Source organism: Rhododendron vialii, chromosome 10a (assembly GCF_030253575.1).
Source record: "Rhododendron vialii isolate Sample 1 chromosome 10a, ASM3025357v1".
NCBI classification, from domain to species: domain Eukaryota; kingdom Viridiplantae; phylum Streptophyta; class Magnoliopsida; order Ericales; family Ericaceae; genus Rhododendron; species Rhododendron vialii.
Genome location: NC_080566.1, coordinates 11794432 through 11802849, shown reverse-complemented (window position 1 = coordinate 11802849; position 8418 = coordinate 11794432). Strand labels below are relative to the sequence as shown.

General features: G+C 37.8%; 1 long non-coding RNA gene across 3 annotated transcripts; it reads right to left on the bottom strand.

The window, feature by feature from the left end:
* Positions 1-4891: 4891 nt before the first annotated feature.
* Positions 4892-7743, bottom strand: LOC131304089 (uncharacterized). Of its 3 annotated transcripts, none has more exons than XR_009192303.1 (6): positions 7645-7743; positions 7376-7549; positions 7150-7289; positions 6542-6705; positions 5356-5941; positions 4892-5167 (listed from the first exon to the last, which is right to left on the bottom strand). It is a non-coding gene; the product is annotated as an uncharacterized LOC131304089 (long non-coding RNA). The 3 variants fall into 3 exon arrangements; XR_009192305.1 differs by having other exon boundaries at positions 7154-7289; XR_009192304.1 differs by lacking the exons at positions 6542-6705; positions 7150-7289; positions 7376-7549; positions 7645-7743 and adding an exon at positions 6157-6268.
* Positions 7744-8418: the final 675 nt, after the last annotated feature.

Sequence of the window (8418 nt, the reverse complement as noted above, 5' to 3'; positions counted from 1 at the left end):
TCGGGTCATATATGTATCTTTGTTTAGGCTCCGTTTGGTGAATGGATCCGAATTCCTGGACCCACTCCAACAATAATGAGAGGCATTTACTTTTTGGAGCAGTTCTAAAGTATTTACCGAGAAAAATCATTTGAGAAAAACTTTTTTACCCATAGCCGCGAAAATAATTTACGTCGCACGCGTCCAAATGTGTTTTAGATGGTTTGGATTTTGAAAAAAGTCTTCGCGCGAATAATTAATTTAAATCCGGACTATTGTTTGTCGAAATGGACGGTTGAGATTACGTCAAGCCGTAAATAACTTTCTCTCAAATCATTTTAATCAGATATTGATGAATACAATTTCATGATTAATCTATCTTCAAAAAAATAGATTGACAATTGAGGCAATTTGCATTTGTCTCAAGATAAAAATATTGTGCTCAAGAACTGCTCGCTATCACTTTTGACATACTAGTTGGTGCACCCGACGAACTCTAATTAATGAACTACTTATTTTTTATCATTCCAGTTGACCCGAAAAGACCCACACAAATCTGAACATGACTGCTTGGTCTATTTTAAGGAACAATACGATTTGAACCCTTTTGCAATTCCGATGAGAAAAATTGCAAGAGATCTTTCACGTAAGTAAAAACTAGATACAATGCGCTATCTTGTTTCGATGTTTAAAAAAGAAAATTGTGAATAGTGGAGATGTGTGAGATTCTTATCCCTTCATCAATATTTTGATGGATCATCTTGTCGTTTTAAAAATCTTCAACTAATGATTCATTTCTCACCAAATTTCATTAACTTTGTTCAGAAAATTAAGGAGAGTTCACTTTCTGTTTAGAGGAGAAAAAAGAAGGGAAAATGACGGCCCATGACGTGTTTTGATAATTAATACCCTCTAAGGACATGCTAAGAATAATTGTTAATGCTGAAAATGTCCTTGACAGGTATTAATTATCAAAACATGTTCTTGACCGTCATTTTCCTAAAAAAGAATGAAGAGTTTTCAAGCGGGGTAAGAGTATTTACTTTGGACTGGCCCGGAAGAACCCCTTCAATTTGTCCAAATCCTGGATTTAGTTTGGGCCCAAAACAACTCAGCCCATCCGCTCAATAAAAGGAGGTATTTACTTTCTTTCATAGATGAGGAGTTTTTTTATGTTTTTAATTAGGGGAACTTAATTAGCCATCTTTTTTACCCTACTTATTTAGGTGTTTATCTTCATGTGTTTAAATACTTATCTTTCCATCCTCAAATTCAATTAAATCCTAAACTACCCTTTCTTTCTCCTAATTTTTCAAATCTTTCTCTTCTTCTTCTTCTTTTTTATTTTTTATTTTTTATTTTTTATTTTTTTCCAATTATCTCAATTCTCTTTCCTCTTTTAAACATTTCTCTCACCTAACCTTTTGAATTTTCTCTCTCTCCTAATCTTCTCTCTCATATTTTCATTCCCCTAAAATCTAAAAAGAAAACACGACTCTTACAAAAATGAATGTGTAAGCCGAAAAACATGACAAAACATGATCAATTCATAAAACATGACAAACTGATCGAGGTAGATGAACAAAATAAGATCAATTAAAAAACAAGACAAAATCGGAAAACATGACAAGTTTCGAGAAGTGTGGGTTTCGATCGATGTAGATGAACAAAACATGATCAAATAAAAAATATGACAAAAATCAGAAAACATGACAAATTTTGAGAAGTGTAGGTTTCAATCGAAGTAGATGAACAGAACATCATCAATTCACAAACATGACGAAAATCGAAAAACATAATACTTAAAACTGATATTCCGGCAACGGAATCCGATAACTGCAATGGCGGAGAAACCGAAACATACATTCCGAAAAATTTATGAAATCACCATAAAACAAAAAAAAATTATGAATACGTATCGTAAAATTGTGCCCATGAAACTACACTAAACTGAAATAATGACAAAATTCGGAGAAACCGAAACACGCATTCCAAAATCATGACAAAATTATTTCCTCATGTTTACCCAAAAAAAAAAAAAAACTATTTCCTCAAACAAAATCAGTATGAAGAAACACCTGGCCAAAACCCATGGCTAAATGATTCCGCGAATGGAGAGCCACATGATCAGGAGCACTTGATGGCTCCAGTGGCATGGGCCATCCACGGCCTGTTAGAGACCTAGGAGCGGAGGCGGCGAGCGTAACGGTGGAGGCCGGATGAGATGTTGGCTTTGGCCGATCGAAATCGAGTGATGAGGGTTGCGCAGATTAAGGACTGATTGTTTTGTTTTCTGGGGATTTGTAATTCAACTGGGAGAAGGTGGGACTAGTGGGAAAAGTGGGAGAATGTTGGGAGAGTCAAGGGTTATGGGGATGACAGAAAAAAAGGGAACGGAGCCTCTTTCAAAAAGGGATTAGGTTGATTACTAATCCCGGTAATATTGGGGGGTGAAAACATTTCTGGGCTTAATTATGGAATATGTAATTATTCTAGAGGAATTTAATATATAGTTAGGGATATAATGGGACAACAATACATTTTAACATAAGTATTTAAACCTATTAGAATGGACACCTAAATAAGTCTTATAAATATGATGCCTAGTTAATTTCTTATTTTTATTAAACCAGAAAGAAACATATCATATATAAATATAAAAAAGGACACTACAAGTCCAAAGTACAAAAATACAACAAACAAAATACAAAGAACAACAAAATACAAAAAAGCTGCCTAGAATCAGAACGCCAGAACCGGACTCATCGATCACACTCGTGAGGGGTGGGTGGAGTGGCCAAGTGGAGAGGCCAGGTATGGGTAAAGCAACTCTCGAGATAGACCGGCCACACCAACTTGAGCTCGTTTCCGCCGCAGGCCGAAGGGCCGAAGCCGCTAACTGACGTTGCCACTGTCGCCACTGAGCTGGTTCTAAAGACCCAAATCTACCCTAGATCTAGCTCCGGAGTCCAAAAATGATGGGAGAGTGGGAGATCTTATCTCTCTAAGGCCATCCATAGTGGACCACTGGTATAATCAAAAGCCATTTATTTTTAAATTTAACAATGTTAGTGCAAAAGATAGCTCATAATGGTATAATCAAACTTAGCAACATCCTTAAAAAAAATCAAATTTTGGGGTTTGGATAACCAAAACTAACAACCTTTTTCAATAATTAAAATTTGTAGACCCTATACCACATAAGTTAACTGGTTCCAAAATTTGTGTAAACGCGTGTTTCAACTGATATTTTCTTCTTTGTCTGCTCTATATCTTTTCACTTCACCCACAAATTGTTTCTCTTTCTTTCCCTCCAAAAGTGAAGCTCATATTTCTCGATCATCAACAATTCAACTCATCGTCACCAGATTAAGCTATTTCACTTGTCTTTCCCGTGTTGTTCAGATCTCCGAGAATTTTGAGCTTACGGAGAACAGCCTGATTGGAAAGCCCTTGATCAAAATTGTATTAGCTTTCGTAGCAAATCCTGTAATTTACATGCTCGTGGGAAAAAGACACTGGACAGTGAAATCTCTACTTGACATCTCATCGATATCTAGTCAATTGTTAAAAAAACTTTCAATTTTTCTTGCAAAAATTGTATTATTTTTACGTCCTTGTTTTACGGACTGAACAAACATTATGGGACGGATGGAGTATTAGTTAGATGTGTAACATATTACTACTAGTCTGGCTTGGTCCTCCTCTTAATCCAGTTCTCTCCCAGTAATTTCAATTTTGAAAATTCTTGTGTTATAATCTGAAAACACAATAACCGCTGAGATTGAGATTTGATTGAAGCCATGGATATAGATGTAGTTATGGACTTCCTGACATTGACTACTTGCATGATCAATGACTTGCTGCTTGCGTATCCAAAATATTTGTTGACCACTGGACCTACATTGTATTTTTTCAGTTTTCTGATGCTGACGGATGCTCTTATATAGTCTCAGAAGTGAGAAGCAACTAGCAGATTTGAGAGCACAATTATATTGGGTAGGTTACTGTTCGGATACGGGTTTGGGGTGCGCAGCGTTTAGTGGTCCATTCCCTAACCTGCCTAATGACGTGGGTTAGCTTAACGGTTAATAACATAGCCTTGTTAATTTGTGCATCAGTTCGTGCTAGTTCAGTGTGATAATAGGTAAAGAGATTGTTCATAGTGCAATACACGTTGTGTTTCGTGTTCTCAAAAAAAAAAAAAAAAAAAGTTCTTTCAGTGCAATGCACAATCATTTAACACGACAAATCAAGTAACAGAGCAAGAAACATTTGAGTATAAACAAGATAACTGCCTGTCTACACTGGAATGAAGAACATAACACTAACTAAATAATCTTAGTCGAAAGCAAAAAAAAGAGAGCAAGTTTACACGCAACACGCCTGTGTTACATGGGTTCGGGTAGGGATGTCGGGTGCACATATGTGTCTAAGTGATATGCCCAAATATTTAAATTCCATAGTATAGTTCATTTAAATCAATGGAACTTCTGTTTCAAAGGACTAGTGTCATTTGTGACGTGCTTTGCACGTCGCCTTGTGCTCACTAAGTATTTTTTTGGGTGGTTGTGCTCACTAAGGACTAGTGTGGTCCTTTAACTTGTAGCTTCTTTGTTGATTTGCATTGTCTTGCTAGGGTTTATTCCCTGTTGTACTCTTGGTTTTGGTGTGTACAAGATGCCTCCTTTACCAAAAAAAAACCAAAACAAAAACAAAAAATGTCACAACGCTAAAGACCAAAACCTAAGTGACTACGAGAGGTGAGTTATATGAGTTAAACCTCGGAACCTCATTCGATGTGGTTAGTGTGAATGTATATATTTGTAATTGTTCTATTATTTCCAGGGTAGTTTAGTCATAATGTTAATTACGGTTTAATTAGGGTTTCTCCATTTTCTATTTAAACTAGTTTGTTATGTTCTTCTTTGTAATCACTTGAGTTATGCAATAGAACGTATTCTTTTCTCTTTGCAAAAGTAACAGTTAGTTCTTGTCATCACTTAAGCATCTGGGTAGTTGCCAAAATTTGTCCTAAATCAAACGCCAACGTGTCAATTTGCTTCAAGTCGAAGCACCTCTGGTATCCTTGGAGCTTACTGCTAAATGCTCGATAGCCACCGGTTTGTGGCCTTGGCTGATGGGTGAACTGGAGGCAGTGTCCTGGAAATCGTAATTTCATTTGTACCTATAAGAGAAACAAAGAGACAAAAGTCATGTTGAAAGAAATAGGAAAAATGAGGCTCCTATACTAACTGAACATGGTAGGAAAGACCAAACATGTAACTCCTAAATCTCTCAATTTTTTGCCATTGACAAAGCGAATTATGCACACCAAAGTGAGAACCAAAGTGAGCTATAGAGATTTGTAACTACCTTTTGTCAGAGCCATTAATCAGCCTCCCAATCGTCTGCAGCAATTTCTTTATCTGAGATCATTTCCCATTTGTACTACTGGTCATGATCTGAACCTCATTTCTAGTAACTTTTGATGGTGGCTCAAGTGTTTTCGGTAGTTCAAGGGGTCGTATTTTTGCTCTACCATTTGTTTTTGACACTTTGCTTGTACATACAACACTTGTTGGACTCCGAGGAGCCCTTTGTTCACAAGGCTTTGACCCTGCTTCAAGTAGTTTTGGACCCTCTAAACTTAGTCTCCGTGAACGAGTTGGCATAGAATGGGTTTTGGTTCCCCTTTTTCGTCGGCGTTCATCGTTGATTTCTCATTTTTCTCTGTGTTGCAATTTTCGATGCTCAACCTCCGGGCGCGTGGTCGTGGAGTACGTTCAGGTGTTGATCGTGGTTTCTCCTTTTCCATTGTGCGGCAATTTTCAATGCTTAGCCTTCGGCAGCGTGGAGGAGTACGTTCATTCATTGCATGTTTCTCAAGTGAAGATCTTGGCTCATTTGGTTGTCCACTGCGTGCTTCCTTGTTAGCCTATGCCTTCTTTAGGCTCTCAATCTGCAAATGCACGAGCAGACCAACTACTAAGTATTTCACTGGCTTGGAAAATGAACTATGCTTCAAAATATTATGTGCAACTATAGCTGATTGACAGAAAATATAAATGTTCTTGAAATAGCTAAAGGAGTCATGTAAGTATAAACCAAGATACGACACATAATTGAGTGGGGAAAAAATTGTTCTCGACGTAGTTGTTTTTTGTCAAAACCAACCTCAAAACATGAAACAGGTGCTGAGAGCTTAAAACAGTGTTCATTAAACATCACTGCAGGTGTGCATCCTACATAGAAGAGAATATGCAGAAACGGTAATGTCCTTGCTGTATACCACCAGATTATGTTTTCCCACTAAGTTGTGGATAGCAAACATTTGTAGACTCAACCAATCCAATGGACAAGGAGTATGACGCCGAAATACAAGCCAAAAGTGGCTGATGTCAAGGATCTCCATTGGAGATGATACATTGGGCCTCCTTATTGTCTAATAAATCACCACTCATCAATAAGCTTTTGCCCAATTTTTGGTCCAAATATCGGTGTTGTATCAAAATTCCCATGGCATGCAATGTTATACCGATTTCAGCAGAGATTTGTTCACCTGTTCTTTGAATGTCTTAACCTCGGTGCTCTCCTTGTTCATATGAGCTGCACCAAGTTCCACGGTTGAGGCTCTCTGAGCAAATTTCAAAGTACTGATTGTCTCCCTGAACGAATCTACTTTGGGTCTCACATGAGCAAACATCAATGTTTTCGCATGTCCCCCTGCACCATATAGAAACTGTCATTAAAGTTTTTGCACAAAATGCCAACCGAACAAGTTTTTGAAAAATGTCCTGCAAAACTGATTCTAAAACAACCACCAAGTACGTGATACACATGTTTTTAGATCTCCGCCACAGGGGATGGTACTTGGTGTTGTGATCCTGACTAATTGACTGATATGAAAAAGCCTATGATGCAGCAAGTCATGTAGGGATTTGAACACTCATGCCGAGTAATAAAGAGCCTGTTCATTTTAAACAGTGTTTAAAATTGCATATAACAACCTAAAAAGTTCTGCAAGGGTAGCATAAGCTTGCTGTTCTGTAGGGAATATAAGAACTCTTCTGAGCCAAGGCCACCAAATCACCACCATAGCACCACCAACAAACGAAATGAAAATGAAACAAACACAGAGATGAAAATATGAGAGCGAGAAAACAGGACCTACACAGCACCAGTACTACCAATCTCCCACAACTTCCGACTTGGCGACCCTTTCACTTCCCGCAAGGTCCACCAAATGAAGGCAACTGCGAAGTATACTTCCAGATACATCTTTACCATGCACAAGAACTGTCAAGATACTGCAAATAAAATTGTTATTTTGTTATTTTAGTTCCTATGGCAACAGTCAAATTTCCGGAAATGACAGCAGCTCTTGATATCTGACCTGTGGGAACGACTACTTCGGTTGTTGATGGCAGTGCAACTGACAACGCGATTCACCTCAAGGCACTATGATGCAGCTGTAACCGGCATCCAAGAAAGACAATAAATTTTCTCTTGACGCAGGTGCAAGTCCCATCCATGTCCATATATGCCTAACGAACGGCGTGTGGAATGCCTATTACTGGGAAATTAAGTTGCTAATAAACACAGAAAGATATGAAGGCATCTACAAACTTTACAAGTGTTCAAGCACTAAGGTCGTATCCTTACAGCGTTACTCGCAAGGGTCTTAACTTTTAGAAGACGAATAAAACCCATGGGCTCGTTGAGTGCAATTGAACCAACGGGCAAAACTGAATGCGGCTCATAGTCTCATACCCAAAAACTGCACAAACCACAGTATTCATTACTTTGACCGAAACAAGAATGAATAAATTGGAATCATTGGTGTATACAACAGTTAGAGGCTTCTTAGAGATCACAGAGCAAAACCAGTTCAAGTCAGTTAGCCATTGGAGTAAAGGATTAGAGGCTTCTTAGAGATCACAGAGGCAAAACCCAGTTCAAGTCAGTTAGCCATTGGAGTAAAGGAAAAAGATTCACTTATAATCGCTCTTTGTCTAGAATCTAATGATAAACTAAAACCATGGAGCTGCTCTTAGACATATCAGATCATTCGGATCCTAGTCTTAATTATTCATGTGCAATGTTCTAAAAGTCGCTCGGCGTTCGTCGCTCGGTCGACCACCTTCGAGCTTCGAGACCTATTAATCGCCGATTAATCGGCTTGTAGCAATTAGTCGGGTTTTTATTTATTTATATATAAATACTCCCCAATGACAACTCTCATAAAAAATTGAACATTCATCTATCAATCCAACAACATCAATTGTTTTTCAAATATGACATAGAAATCTCTCCTTTACAGAAAACTGTTAACATGATTATAACACCAACTGGTACTAGGTATGGGCCGTTCATTTTTTAGTCACTTACCAATTATAATAACTTTATTTATATATACCAAACAATACTACACTTCGT